The sequence below is a fragment of the Protobothrops mucrosquamatus genome, unplaced genomic scaffold (genome assembly GCF_001527695.2).
Source record: "Protobothrops mucrosquamatus isolate PMUCROS unplaced genomic scaffold, P.Mucros_1.0 scaffold_85, whole genome shotgun sequence".
Classification (NCBI taxonomy): Eukaryota; Metazoa; Chordata; class Lepidosauria; order Squamata; family Viperidae; genus Protobothrops; species Protobothrops mucrosquamatus.
Window position 1 is genome coordinate 66,292 of NW_015386161.1, and position 15,920 is coordinate 82,211.

Genomic DNA, 15,920 nt, shown 5'->3' on the forward strand with positions numbered 1-15,920 from the left:
AACCTGTGGGTCGGGACCCCATTTGGGGTCGATCGACCATTTCACGGGGGTCGCCAAGCAAGGCTGTCCGCCATTTTTTTTGTCCGCCATTTTTTTCCCCTTTTCCGGTGGGTGCCTTACCTCCCTTGGGCTGGGCCAGCTGGTGGTCGGCCTGCTCCGTCTCTGCCGCTTGCCAGCTACGCCTCGGCCGGCGCAGGGGACGGAACCACGCATGCGCGGCGCTCCCGGGCAGGGAAAGTCCTCGACTTACGACCGGTTGGGTAGTCCTCGACTTATGACCGGTTTAGTCCTCGACTTACGACCGGTTTAGTCCTCGACTTACGACCGGTTGGGGTCACGGCATTAAAAAGGTTGAGAACCACTGAAATAAAGTATTCTGTTTAGAAGAACTAAGCCACCATAGGATCTCCCATCCTTACCTGCCATGAGTGTTTCAATGTTGTTGGTAGTTTGGGATTTCCCTATCTTACCATAACAGCTTGATCTCTCAGGTTGTCACCGTTTACTTAAGCTAATATAAGTCCTCAGAAATGGAAGATGGAAACATATCTGTCTCCTATTGTATAGCTGCAGCTTGTACCTAGTGATACGCTGCTCCCGACAAAGAGGTAACAATGAGTCTTCAAAATTGATCGTCCTGTCCCCCATGAGGTTATCTAGACCCCTTTCAAAGGTTATTGGGATATAATCTATTTGCTTTCATGGTACTGGGAACTGAGAGAATTGGCAGGAACTCCACTTTTACATAATCCATACTAAGAAAAAGGGCTGACATTCACCAAAAATCCTGAAACCTGATCCTCCAGATCAAAACTGCTTAAGTATCAATCTCATATTCCTGAAGTCACTGACGATCATTCGAAGAGCTATTACAAAAATCAATAAGCATCTAGTTCATTTAAGATATTTCTACTCTGTTTCTTCCTATTACTATTTTTAAATTAAGAAAACGTTTCTCACAATATAAAATACAGAAGCTTTAATCCTTTTATTCTAATTTAATTGTTTTTTAGCACTTTTTAACTTTTTATTTTATTGTAAGCCACCCAGAGTTTCATTATTAGTGTATTAGTAATATAGTTACTAATTATTATTATAATTACTCACTATGTTAGTGAGATGGACAGCATAGGAATTTAATGAATAAATAAAATGAAACCAATAAACGTGCGCCAACAAATTAAAACATCAAATAAAGTAAAATAAAACAAATCAAAAGATTGGTCAGCAGGATGACCTTTATCTTAGCTGTGAGATATTCAGTCTACCCAAGTACGCTAGACATTGTGGAGGCAAAACACGGACATAGGGAAGTGGTAGGAGATGTGTGCCAAGCACAAATCTTTAAACCCATTAGCCTATTTTCTGAAAAGTAAGCCAAATGGAATCCAGGTTCAAAGGGAAAATATGATTTGAATGTGTATAGGTTTACATATAGCACCTTAAACCGTACACGTCACTGCTTGCGATTGTGTGCCAGTTGCAGAAAGCAGCTGCACAACTCCAGGAAAAGATCTAGGTCCGTGGTGGCGAACCTATGGGACGCGTGCCACAGGTGACACACAGAGCCCTCTCTGTGGGCACGCGCACCGTCACCCCAGTCCTAGGCCTTCAGCTGGGTTTTATAAAACCTTTTCGCTTTAGGCCTCCACCACCGTGTGCAAAAAAAAAAAGGTTCAATCAATTTCAACTTCTCACAGGAAAAAAAAAGATCTCGCAAATTTGGAATTGATTGATTTAACTTTTTAGTCCCACCCAGTCTGCCGTTACCTCCACAGCCACGCCCACCCAATTGGTCACACCCACTCAATGGGGTCACACCCACCCAATGGGCCACGCCCACCTGGCACCCGACAATACATAAGTGGGTTTTGGGTTGTAGTTTGGGCAGTCAGTCTCTAAAAGGTTTGCCATCACTGATCTAGGTCAGTGGTTCTTAACCTTTTTGAACGAATCGCCCCCTTGAGCCAATGAGGAAGTTGTCATCGCCCCCCTCCTCCAACATAACCTTTCAATCACAACTTTGCAATACTGCAGACCTCTTAAAATGTGAAATGAATTTATATAAACTTTCATTTCTCTCCCCCAGAATAAAGTTAATAATTTTGTGGATGTGAGGGCTGGGNAAGAGGATTATTATCCAGCTATGGACAGTCATATTACGTATGTCAAGCCATATTGGAGTTCTGATGAAGACAATATGTCAACTGAACAAGGATGGTGGGAAGGGTCTGAATAGCAAGCGTCTGTGAAGAACAATTCAAAGGATCTAGATTTTATTTCATTTGGAGAAGATCAAGAGACACAATGAATGAATGAATGAATGAATGAATACATATGACTTGTAGTAAACATCAGGAGCTGTTTCTTAACCTTACAACAGACTGCTGCTACAGGAGTTGAACTGCCCTCATTTCACAGATACTTGTCTAATGAGATGCTGAAGCACCACTGAGCATTTGTGCTAAATAAACACCATGGTCCTTCCGACTCTGCTCCTGTTTTATCATTAAGGGTTTGGTGGATTAATCATTTCTTTGTGATGTTTCTTTATACAGTATAGATAGGTATCTTTCTAAAGGATGAGTTTCCTAAGCATTAGTCTTTTAAGCCTCTTCTGTAAATCTTCTTGGCATAATGCCCTCTAAAGAATTTTTATAAATTGTCTGTTAACCAGCACCATGTCTAAATGAGGTTGCCTTTTAAATCACTGAACATTTTTACAAAAGAGGTTTTAATTGGAATAATTAGTTTTCTGGCTTAAATTTGTTCTGTTTCTAAGTATAATAAATCCTGGAATTTAAATCCTAGCTCAATTAGTATTGTTTTGTCTTTGTTTTTTCCCCCCTCCTCTTGTAAAATACTGCAGGCATTTTTGTCCCACTTTGGCAGATTTAGGCAGTAATACTAAACAATTGTGGTACATAAAGGGTTGGACATAATCCACCGGAATGGTTTTCAGCATCAGCCTTCTTGAAAAGTAGATGGAAGAAGACAACTATTTTTAATTAGTTCCAGTTCATTTCGACAAATGATGTGTCAAAAACACTGCAGTATAGAATGCTTCTGTTTAGGACTCAAGCCAGGCATGGGTTGTTGTTATTGTTTTCAAAAAAAAGAAATGAATATTTTGGTAGCCCTGATAGAATTCTAGAATTGGAAAGGGATTTTAAGGATATCAGGTCCAACTCCCTGCTTAATGCAAAAGTCCATTATTTATATCCATATCAACATTTATCCCAATCATATCCTTTCCTCACTAAGCTTTGTTTGATGGGAAAAGGAACTAGTATTAAGTATTAGATAGAAAATGTAGGTATCTTTTCCCAGATAATTCTGCAAATGACCTATTTTTCAGTGTGTTCAAATCAAGCCTCGCTAAGCCTTCACACTCCACTTATAAGAGTTCATGCATCACTCACTTTATTGCTACTTCTAGTGAGGAGACTTTGGGTCCCACTATTTCTTGGGAGATAATTTAATACTAACCTTGAAGAAATGGTCTACTCAAACTCAATGCTGATAAAAAAAAGTCTTTTAAGTCCAAGTGCTCAAATAAAATTGCAAAATAAAATTGCAAAGCTGGTCCTGATGCCTCCATTATGGTCCACATTGACACTGGACACTACTGTGGCTCTTTCAATCCCAAAAACTGCTCTTTAAAAAAAAAAACTATTTCTACCTATTAATGAGAAACATAGGCCTATGTCCTGTTTTCCTGGGTATTCAGCCCATTTGGACTGGTTATAAATGTTTTCACCCTGTTTGCAGTTTCTGCTGATTCATGGCAGATCTCCTTTAGGTCCTCAGAAGATCTTCTCTAGGCCCTTGGCAACTTCCTCTGATGCAACTCAGCAGAGGTCTGTAAATGAACCAGTGGTGGGATTCAAACATGTGAACAACCGGTTCTCTGTGTGGATGCCGCTTCTGGAAGTCCATTCCAGGCCTGGGCAACAAAAAATTAGCTACCGGTTCTGCCGAAGTGGTGCGAACCAGCTGAATCCCACCATTGAAAAGAGCCCTTGGTGCCATGAAGCAGAGACAAATTCCTTGTGTGTCTCATCACACTTGACCAAATAAAGTATTCTGTTTAGAACAGCGGTTCTCAACCTATGGGTCGCGACCCCATTTGGGGTCGATCGACCATTTCACAGGGGTCACCAAGCAAGGCTGTCCGCCATTTTTTTCCCCTTTTCGGGCGGGTGCCTTACCTCCCTTGAGCTGGGCCAGCTGGTGGTCGGCCTGCTCCGTCTCTGCCGCTTGCCAGCTACGCCTCAGCCGGCACAGGGGGCGGAACCACGCATGCGCGGCGCTCCCGGACAGGGAAAGTCCTCGACTTACGACCGGTTGGGTAGTCCTCGACTTACGACCGGTTTAGTCCTCGACTTACGACCAGTTTAGTCCTCGACTTATGACCGGTTTAGTCCTCGACTTACGACCGGTTGGGGGTCGCAACATTAAAAAGATTGAGAACCACTGGTTTAGAAGAACTAAGCCACCATAGGATCTCCCGTCCTTACCTGCCATGAGTGTTTCAATGTTGTTGGTAGTTTGGGATTTCCCTATCTTACCATAACAGCTTGATCTCTCAGGTTGTCACCATTTACTTAAGCTAATATAAGACCTCAGAAACGGAAGATGGAAACATATCTGTCTCCTATCGTATAACTGCAGCTTGTACCTAGTGATATGCTGCTCCCGACAAAGAGGTAACAATGAGTCTTCAAAATTGATCGTCCTGTCCCCCATGAGGTTATCTAGACCCCTTTCAAAGGTTATTGGGATATAATCTATTTGTTTTCATGGTACTGGGAACTGAGAGAATTGGCAGGAGCTCCACTTTTACATAATTCATATTAAGAAAAAGGGCTGACATTCACCAAAAATCCTGAAACCTGATCCTCCAGATCAAAACTGCTTAAGTATCAATCTCATATTCCTGAAGTCACTGAGGATCATTCGAAGAGCTATTACAAAAATCAATAAGCATCTAGTTCATTTAAGATATTTCTACTCTGTTTCTTCCTATTATTATTTTTAAATTAAGAAAAAGTTTCTCAGAATATAAAATACAGAACTTTTAATCCTTTTATTCCAATTTAATTGTTTTTTTTAGCACTTTTTAACTTTTTATTTTATTGTAAGCCACCCAGAGTTTCAGTATTAGTGTATTAGTAATATAGGTTTTATTATTATTATTATTATTATTATTATTATTATTATTATTATTATTATTATTATTATTATTATTATTATTACTCACTGTGTTAGTGAGATGGACTGCATAAGCATTTAATGAATAAATAAAATGAAATCAATAAACGTGTGCCAACAAATTAAAACATCAAATAAAGTAAAATAAAACAAATCAAAAGATTGGTCAGCAGGATGACCTTTATCTTAGCTGTGAGATATTCAGTCTACCCAAGTATGCTAGACATTGTGGAGGCAAAACACGGACATAGGGAAGTGGTAGGAGATGTGTGCCAAGCACAAGTCTTTAAACCCATTAGCCTATTTTCTGAAAAGTAAGCCAGATGGAATCCAGGTTCAAAGGGAAAAATATGATTTGAATGTGTATAGGTTTACATATAGCACCTTAAACCGTACACGTCACTGCTTGCGACTGTGTGCCAGTTGCAGAAAGCAGCTGCACAACTCCAGGAAAAGATCTAGGTCCGTGGTGGCGAACCTATGGCACGCGTGCCACAGGTGACACGCAGAGCCCTCTCTGTGGGCACGCGCACCGTCACCCCAGTCCTAGGCCTTCAGCTGGGTTTTATAAAACCTTTTCGCTTTAGGCCTCCGCCACCGTGTGCAAAAAAAAAAAGGTTCAATCAATTTCAACTTCTCACGGAAAAAAAAAAGATCTCGCAAATTTGGAATTGATTGATTGAACTTTTTAGTCCCACCCAGTCTGCCGTTACCTCCGCAGCCACGCCCACCCAATTGGTCACACCCACTCAATGGGGTCACACCCACCCAATGGGCCATGCCCACCTGGCACCCGACGATACATAAGTGGGTTTTGGGTTGCAGTTTGGGCAGTCAGTCTCTAAAAGGTTTGCCATCACTGATCTAGGTGACTTCAGTGTTTCTCACATATATTATGGCCCTCTTGTCTGAACCATATTTTGCTTTTTAAATTCAAATTTCTTCAGAACTCTAAACTGATGGTTTTGTGTAGGCTTTAACCTCCCTTTTCTTTGACATATGGCAGAACATATAGAATTATGATTAGACAATATGCCATTGAAGCACTGTCCATTTTATGGGTAGCATTGGCCATACCCACTGAACAACCCTAACTGGCCATTATATGGAGTCATACACAGATATCAGGGGTCTGAAAAGTACAGGTAGTCCTTGACTTACAACAATTCATTTAAAGATCATTCAAAGTTACAATGGCATTAGAAAAAAGTGACTTAAGGCCGTTTTTCATAGTTATGACCTTTGCAGCATTCCCATGATCATGTGATCAAAAGTCACATGCTTGGCAACTGGTTCATACTTAAAACCGGTGCTGTGTCCCAAGGTCATGGAGTTACTTTTTGCGACCTCCTGACAAGGAAAGTCAATGGGAAATCCAGATTCACTTTGCAACCATGTTACTAGCTTAACAACTGTTAAGTGAGTCACTTAACAACTGTGGCAAGGAAGGTTGTAAAATGGGGCAAAACTCACTTAACAAATGTCTCATTTAATAACAGAAATGTTGGGCTCAATTGTGGTTGTAAGTTGAGGACTATCTGTACCAATACCCAGAGAACTGATTCAGACAGTATGGTCTTGTACAAGCAACAACCCTATTTTTTGCCTCCCAGAATCTAATATCCATATATTTCTTATAATTTGAGGTAAGTCTATAACTCCAGTGATATGTGTAGGAATCAGGAGGTGATCCAGAGGAATTCTCAGTAGTATTTGTTATTTGTTATAAAGGGGATGAAATAGACTATGAAATATTCAGTTAATCTTTGTTCAGTCTTCTAAGAATTATCAGTTTTTTACACAAATGCGATCTGCAAGACCTTTCCTGATCCTCTATCAATAGTATATCTTGAGGACATGTTTCAACATAAAATGGGAATTGAGTTGCTAATGAAAGATGTCTGAGTTCATAAACTCTGTCTTCCTCTGTCCTGCATCAAAGAATCATATCCCTCTTTAAATAACAGGGATGCATTTTTCTACTTTGTCACAGGCAAGACTGTAAAATGTTCAGTCTTAAAGATTTTGTTTGATTAAGCCAATGACTCTTCTAATCTAGCCTTTGGTGTCGCACATCTGCCACACCATCCACATATTTTTAAGAAGCTCACCAACATGGAAAGGATTAAGGCTAGAATGATAAATCACTTCCTCTATTGTTCTCCAACCATTAGGAAATGTACACTGTAAGGAACTCTATTGTGAGTTGTAATAACAGAATCTTGAAAACCTGACAAAGTTTCTTTCTTCCCTTTCTTAAACCAAAGTGAATCAAGTTGGAGTTATCCTGAGTTCCTTTCACCCTCCCTTTCATTTCATAGGGCTATATACTGGTAACTGTTTACTGAACCATTTCCTTGTTCAAGATTAGCTCCATACTGCTCTACACAAACAGCTGGAATTTCAAGGTAGCCTTAAAAAATTTAGTTATCCAAGCAGATTCCCCTTTTATCTCTTGTCCATGAAATTTGATATTGACTATTTATTTATTTATTTATTATTTAAATTTATATACCGCCCTATCTCCCTTACGGGACTCAGGGCGGTGAACAGGCAATAATAAAAATCACAATAAATATTGAATAAAAAGCCTGCTCTAAAATACCCCATATAAAACCCCTAGCAAAGCCCAATCAAGGCTCGGCAGAAGAGGCGCAGGTCCGTAGTTGTACATAGGTCGGGGGGTAGGTCATTCCAGAGGGCAGGAGCTGCCACAGAGAAGGCTCTCCCCCTGGGGATCGCCAGCCGGCATTGACTGGCCGACGGCACCCTAAGGAGGCCCTCTCTATGGGAGCGGACTGGTCGAAGGGAGATATTTGGTAGGAGGTGGTCTTGCAAATACCTAGGTCCATTGCCATGGAGCGCTTTAAAAGTTGTTACTAACACCTTGAAGCGCACCCGGCAGGCCACCGGCAGCCAGTGCAGCTCGCGCAGGAGAAGTGTTACATGGGAGTATCTAGAGGCCCCCAAAATCCCCCGCGTGGCCGCATTCTGAACTAGCTGGAGCCTCCAGGTGCACCTCAAGGGGAGCCCCATGTAGAGACTAGATGGTGATTAGGGGATATTGTCAGATATCACCCATCTTGTGTTATATAGACTATCCAAGTATCTGTGGAGATTCTCAGTCATCCAGGTCATGATTGTGCCAAAGGTGTTTTTTTCCAAAAAGTAACTGGAATCTCTTGGTTTCTTCAGAACTGAAGAAGCTTCTTGGATGAGAAGCGAAACGTTTTAAAAGAAACAGACCAAGAAAGGCCAGTTGCTTTGAGACAATCTGTCCAAATATTGCTGCAGACAAACAGCAGGTAAAGATCCAGCATGTCTAGCTGAAGGATCTCCTGCAACTAGCTGACTCATTATAGGACATAGAATGCTAGACTAGATCAACTTTTGGTCAGGTAAAATGAGTCTAGATTTACCATGCTGGGATTATTAAGATTTTTACCTGATGAACTTGGGGAAAAAATATCCACAGTCTTATTGTAACTCATACCGTGATTGATTGATTGATTGATTGATTGATTATCAAGTCGATGTTTATTCTTAGAGATCACCATCTTCCAACAGTGGGTCGATCACCATTGTAACTGTTGTGTTGTGTTGTGGGTTCTTGGAGGCATTAACCAGACTGGTCTAATACAACACAATTTATTTCAGCAGGAACAGAACAGAACTTAACTGGCAGCCTGACGGCTATTTATACTTGCCGCCTCTAGGCGGCGGCCAATCAAATCATAAGCTGTTTTCCCGCTCAAACTTAAACTTAACTTTCCCTCCAAAACAGCTGGAGACACATTTAAATCAAAACACATTAACTCTTGATATCAATACATAACAGAGTCCCTTCACCATGCTGCTGGTCATTGTATCGTTCTCTTTCCTTCCACCTTTCCCAGCACTATGGACTTCTCAAGAGAGCCAGGTCTTTGCCTAATGTATCCAGAGAATCATACTCTGCACTGCTGAATTTCTAGGAACATCTTGCAATACCATTTTTAATAACAAAAGACTGAATACTCATCCTTTAAATTAACAAGCAAGCTGTTACATAATTTCTAATCAATGCAAAACTGAAAAGCCTAGGCTTTTTGTACCCCTGAGTATCTTGCTGCCGACTAAAAAGAATTTCTTTGCTATTTCAAAGAGCTAGAATTCAGTCTACCAACACTTAGATCACAATCTGCTAATCTCCTTGTTTAAGAGGACCCAAGACTATTGCTGATGTTAAAATAGACACACAGATGAACAGGCCATAAGAAAGAAACAGCACTTTAATCCACTCTGATTAAGGAAAACGTTATTTTTTGTTCTTTTCAAAACCTCTGTTCAGCTTTTTTTTTTAAAGGTTAGATGTTTTATGTTATACGTTTGGGCTTATGTTTCTGTATGTATTTCTGTACTGTGTTTTTCATGTTTACTTTATGTGTAGAATTTTTTTTAATAAAGTTTGCATTTTAAAAAAACCTAAACCCTATAATACTGAAAGTGAGGGATCAATAATTAAACCATGAACCAATTTATTTCATTTTTTTCCAGCTTTGATCCTTTATTAATTTGATAAAACAAAAGTAAAGCAGAAACAATGAACTGACAAATTTTATATTTTAAATACTAAACCAAATCTGAGAGGTTTATTTCTAACCTAACCCTAATCTTTATATTTCTATTCATTTATTTAATATCATTGATTCTTTATTTCACCACTAGATGTCACTAAGTGCACAGAGCATTTGGGAAGTTGCTCTCTTTCATGCGTTACCTATTTTTTTTGTTGTTCATTTCCTGACTACCAGATCTAAAATAATAAAATAAAATAAAGTAAAATAATAAAATAAAATAAAATAATTGAGCATTCCAGTTCTATATTGGAATAAGAATTTGGAGACTATAGTATCTTTAACAGGGAGTCGCCATTGGGTTTGAAGCAGAGACTAAGAAAAATTGAACTTCCAATTACCTCTATTCTTGATATCGGGGTATTTTTCTTTTCTCTCCTGAAATTTGAGTCCAAAAATTAAAGCCCATGCTATCCAGAAGATTTTGAAGAGGGTTTTTTTTTTTCCATAGAAGCAGCTGTCGGAGTCCCAAAGTGCAACTCAGGTTATAACTTTATTACTCCAAATGGCTACAGAAAGGAAGAACAGATTCTGCCACCTAGTTTATAAATCATCTAATTTTATGCACAGTGAAAACAGTAGCCCTCTTTAAGCAACAAACCAGTGCAACAGTATAAATGACAGGGTGTAAATCTGTTATATATATAAGGAAGGTGTTTCTATACTCAGTCCTGTCCACATTTCTGTTGGCCAAATCTTTGGAACCAGAAGAAAATTTGTATGTAAAAATTTCTATGTTTCTTTCCACTTTTATCCCTCCGCCCAATTTGTCATCCACCCAATTGATTGAATGTCCAAAAAATTTCCTTTTGAACAAGCCTGATTTTTTTTTTTAAATAACATCCTTGCAGGAGAACAAAAGAAGACAGGAAAAGTGGTAAGAAATTGGGTTAACAAAAAGAGAAAGAGAAAGAGAAAGAGAAAGAGAAAGAGAAAGAGAAAGAAAGAAAGAAAGAAAGAAAGAAAGAAAGAAAGAAAGAAAGAAAGAAAGAAAACCTAATTCATCATTCTGTTCCAAAGATCAGAATCAGAATCTGAGGACTAAGAGTACTGTTCATCTATAATCAAAGTTAAAATAATCCTTTGCTGAAATCTTCCTCCATTTTCTCTCTCTTTGTGTCTCTCTGTCTCTGTCTTTCTCTTCTCCTGCAAAATAGCTTTTTTCACTTTATTATTAGAAAACTTGAGAATGTCTTTAAAATTTCTCTTGTTTGCATTTTAGACATTATTATGTAGCTGGTGGATAGAATTTCAACTGAGACCGTTTTTCTGCCTCCTGTTTCCCAGCCATCTGAAATTTTCCTGGCTGCCTGTATTTTTCACAATAGGAAAAAATGATAACATCTACTCTGATCCTGCAGGACACACATGGAGATATTATTATGTCCATTTCTAAACAGCATATTTTAAGAAACTAGGAACAATAACCCAGAGAAGAATGCCAGGACCTCTTAATCATTCCAGCACGATGCAAAAAACTTACTGACATTGGCTGCTCTCAAAAAACTAAGTCAATGTGGCTGGTATTCAGATGGGAGACCATTAAAAAAAATCCGTGGGCTATAGGCTAGACCAGGGCTCTCCCATCTTAGCAACTGTAAGTCTTGTGGACTTCAGCTTCCAGAATTCCCCACCTTACATGGCTGGCTGAGGAATTCTGGGAGCTGAAATCCACAAGTAGCCAAGTTTGGAGAGCCATGGGCTAAACTACAAATTTAAAATAAAGTATCCTGGTAGAAGGCAATAGCAAGTTGCTTTCATTGGACATAAACATATCCATTAAATCACTAGGACTGAACGTGACCTGAAGAAGAAGTTATTTTTAAATTCTGTTTAAATGTTAGGAGCCAGTTTGGTCCAGTGGTTAAGGCACCAGAAACAAGGAGACTGTTATTTCTAGTCCTGCCTTATCATGTAAGCCAGCTGGGTGACTTTGGCCAGTTCCTCTCGCTCAGCCCTATTCACCTCACAGGGTTGTTATTCAAGGGAAAACAGGAGAAGGAAAGTGTATGGATATGAACATCAACTTGAATTATTTGCAAAAATAAAAGAAAGAAAGAAAGAAAGAAAGAAAGAAAGAAAGAAAGAAAGAAAGAGAAAGAAAGAAAAAGAAAGAAAGAAAGGAAAGAAAGAAAGAAAGAAAGAAAGAAAGAAAGAAAGAAAGAAAGAAAGAGCAGCTCAACAATAAAACTAGTTGTTGAGGGAGATGATGAATTCTCCTTCTCTGGATGTCCAAACCTGGATGCTTTAATTTGGACTCCTACACTGCAATTTGAACACCGTAGTCTAATGACCTCTAGAAACTCTATAATTCTAATGTGAATAGTAGCCATGGATAGCCTTAGGCGGTGTCCTCAATTGTTTGAACTTCTTCCTCTTCAAAATACATAAATTGGTGGCCATTAGTGCAACTAGTAATAGAAGCAAATTATGTGGTTTAAATAGATAATGTGAAGAACTCTATTCTCTTCTGTTCAGTTTGAGTGGTTGAACTTAGATCTGCTGTTGCAAGGCACTGAGGGAAAAAAAAATCTCTTTCAATCTCTTTCTTCACACTGAGCATAGTTTTTATATGATGATTGTGGCTGACTTTTATTCCTGAACAAACAAACCAAAAAGCCACAAATGTTGTAGCCAGGACCAAACTGAGATAATTTTCATGGCCATTCTTTTTCTGCTTATTTAGCTCCATAATGTTCAAAACTGTACGCAGTATTCAAAAAATGGATGACTCATGGATTTGTAAAAAAAAGATTTTAGGACATTGATTCTTATATTTCCCCTTTCCTAATAATTTCCCCTGCATTGAATTTAACTTTCTCACAGATACTGCACAGAGGATCAATATTTTTATTGAATTATCCAGGAATGTAAGATAGTACATAAGTGGATACTCTTTTTTTATTTTGTTTTTTAGCTCAAAAATAAATAAAGATGGATAGTGTGTGCTGGGAAAAATAAATCAATGACATAGACAAGATCATGAAGGATAAAGATAATTCTATGATAATAAAAGTCAGCATAATTAAAGCAACGATCTTTCTGATGGAAATGTATCGAGGTGAACAATGGACTTTGAGAAAGACTGAGGAAAGACGAAAGCTCCTTTTGAATAATGGATCTGGAGATGGTTACTTAGAGCATTGTGGATTACAAGAAGAGCCAATCAATCAATCCTACGCCAAATAAAGACTGGCTAGTCCCTCGTGGTGATGATCAGCAAGCAGAAACTCGTGTATTTTGGGTATGTGATAAGAGTGAATGAAAAATGATCATGCCTAGCAAGCTTTATTTCTTTATTTTCAGGGCTTGTAAGCCAGTCTAATCAAACTGACTTTGAGTGGCATACAATTCCCCAAATTCATACAACAAAATTTTGCAGAATGTCTGAATTAAACACAGGCAAGATAAATATTGGTAGCATAATTGGTAGCATAAATAATGTAAATTACAATATAAACCATATAAAAAACCTCCCTTTTTATGACCCTGCAATCCCTTAATTCCGGATAGGTCAGGGTAACTGGATGGAGCTGGGCATTACAATATAAACCATATACACTGGGAATCTACTGTAAATATTGAAAACTTAAGCATGCGAAACCTAAGGAATATTATGCGGAAGAATTGTCAACTACCTTGCTTCCCAGATTAAGGGAAGAAAGGAAAGACAGTGATAAAGTGGATGGGTTCAAAGACAACTCAAGGCTATATGGCACCCCTAAACCACCTTGACTCATGGTGCCCCCCCATTTTTGGAATGATTTGGAAGGAGGGACTGCAAATTTTGGCATATTAGGCCAATGCTGACTCAACCTTAGCCTGACCCAACAGTAAAATGTATTTTTAAATTATTTCCAACTGTTCATGACTGATGTTAATTCATCAGGGCTAACTGTCAGTTACTGCTTCTTTGAGTTTTTGTAAGCTTATGGTTGTGTCATTAGTGGTAGTATCTAGCCATTCTGTCTTCTCTTTTTTGATTGTGTTCAATTTTTCGAAGCATCAAAGTCTTTGCAGTGTCTCTTGCCTTTGCATTATGTGTCCAATAAGTTTACATTTTATTAGTAGTATTTACAGAAAATAGCCTGGTTTTTCTTCATCTAGTATTGAATTATTCATTCTTTCTCTTGTGGTCAACAATTTTCTCCAGCATCGCAATTCAAAGACATTGATTTTTCTTTGTTCAGCTATTTTGATGATCCAGCTTTCACAGCCACATGTTATAATTGGGAAGAATTCAGCTTGGTTGCCAGTGTAATAGTCCCTGTGCTTTAACATTTGTCTTTCACCTTTCTTCCTGTATTTAGAGTAGGAAGAAAGTATATCGCTTGGAAAATGGTTACTTTCCTAGCAACAACAACAACAACAACAACAACAACAACAACAACAACAATAATAATAATAATAATAATAATAATAATAATAATAATAATAATGGTAAAATTGGAAGGAACCTTGGAGGTCTTCTAGTCCAACCCCCTGCTCAGGCAGGAAACCCTATACCATTTCAGACAAATGGCTGTCCAGTCTCTTCTTAAAAACTTCCAGTGTTGGTGCATTCACCACTTCTGGAGGCAGGTTGTTCCACTGGTTAATTGTTCTAACTGTCAGGAAGTTTCTTCTTGCCATTCTTCTCCCAAAAAAACGGAGAGAGGGGTAGTGGGAGAGAGAGGAGCCCCTTCCGGAAGGGGAAGGGAAAGAAAAGGGACATCTTTCTTCTAAGCTACAGTAGTCCTCCACTTACAACCATTCGTTGACCATTCAAAGTTACAACGGCACTGGAAAAAGTGACTTATGACCATTTTTCACACTTCCATTGCAGCATCCCCAGGGTCATGTGATCAGAATTTGGATGCTTGGCGACTGGTTCATATTTATGATGGTTGCAGCATCCTGGGGTCATGTGGCCATCTTTTGTGACCTTCTGATACACAAAATCAATGGGGAAGCCAGATTCACTTAACAACCATGTTACTAACATAACTACCACGATTCACTTAACAACTGTGGCAAGAAAGGCTGTAAAATGGGGCAAAACTCACTTAACAATTGCCCCGCTTTACAATGGAAATTTGGGGGTCAATTGTGTTCATAAGTCGAGGACTATCTATACTTGCCTCTCTCTTCCCTCTTCTCACCAGCGCTTCCATCTTCCTCTTTCTGTTTGTCTTTGTTGTCCCTTCCCTGCCCATCTCATTTGCTGGAAAGCACTGTCTCTTTTCCCCAATGTCCTCTTCAAGTCACTTCTACTCCCAGGTCAAGTCTGGATATTCCCAAGAGTGGTTGTGAGCTGTGCGCTTGGATATGGTAAGTGGTGCTCTCCAGCAAGCATGGAAGTTCAGAAGGAGAAACAAAGGATTCATGCTTGAATGGGAGATAAGAAAAAAGGAAATGTGGTAGGGATGACAGGGGAGGTTCTGGTGGATAAATCATCATGGGGAAAATAGCAGCCTCTTCAAAGTTGAGAACTGTTTGGTTTTCATTGAGGTTCTGGTCTCTTCTGCAGCCAAAGAAGAAAGACCATGGAGGCACAGGAACCCCTGCCAGATAGCATGGAAGTCCTGCAGAGGACCAGTTGCAGTTCTTTCTCCATGAGATATAAAATAGCAATAGCAGTAGCACTTAGATTTATATACTAGAAGAGGATAACAGATTAGGAAGGGACCTTGGAGATCTTCTAGTCCAACACCCTGATCAGGCAGGAAACCTTGTACCATTTCAGACAAATGGTTGTCCAATCTCTTCTTTAAAAATCCCATAGTCCTTTACAGTACTCTCTGGGCAATTCACAGTATCAGCATATTGTCCCCAATTATCTAGGTCCTCATTTTGCCAATTTGAAAGGATGGAAGGATGAGTCAAATTTGAGCTCATCGGGTATAAACTTCAGACTGTGGGCAGAGTTTGCGTGCAGTACTACATTCTAACCATGGCATCACAATGACTCCTATAATGCTTGCATACATGGAAGTTTGATACATTTTCCATTGGTTTAAACTAGTTTTCTACCTGGTCACCTTGATATGGTCCTGAGATAGAGGCTTCATTATGAGAATAGATACTCAACAAATACTAAGAGCCTTCGAT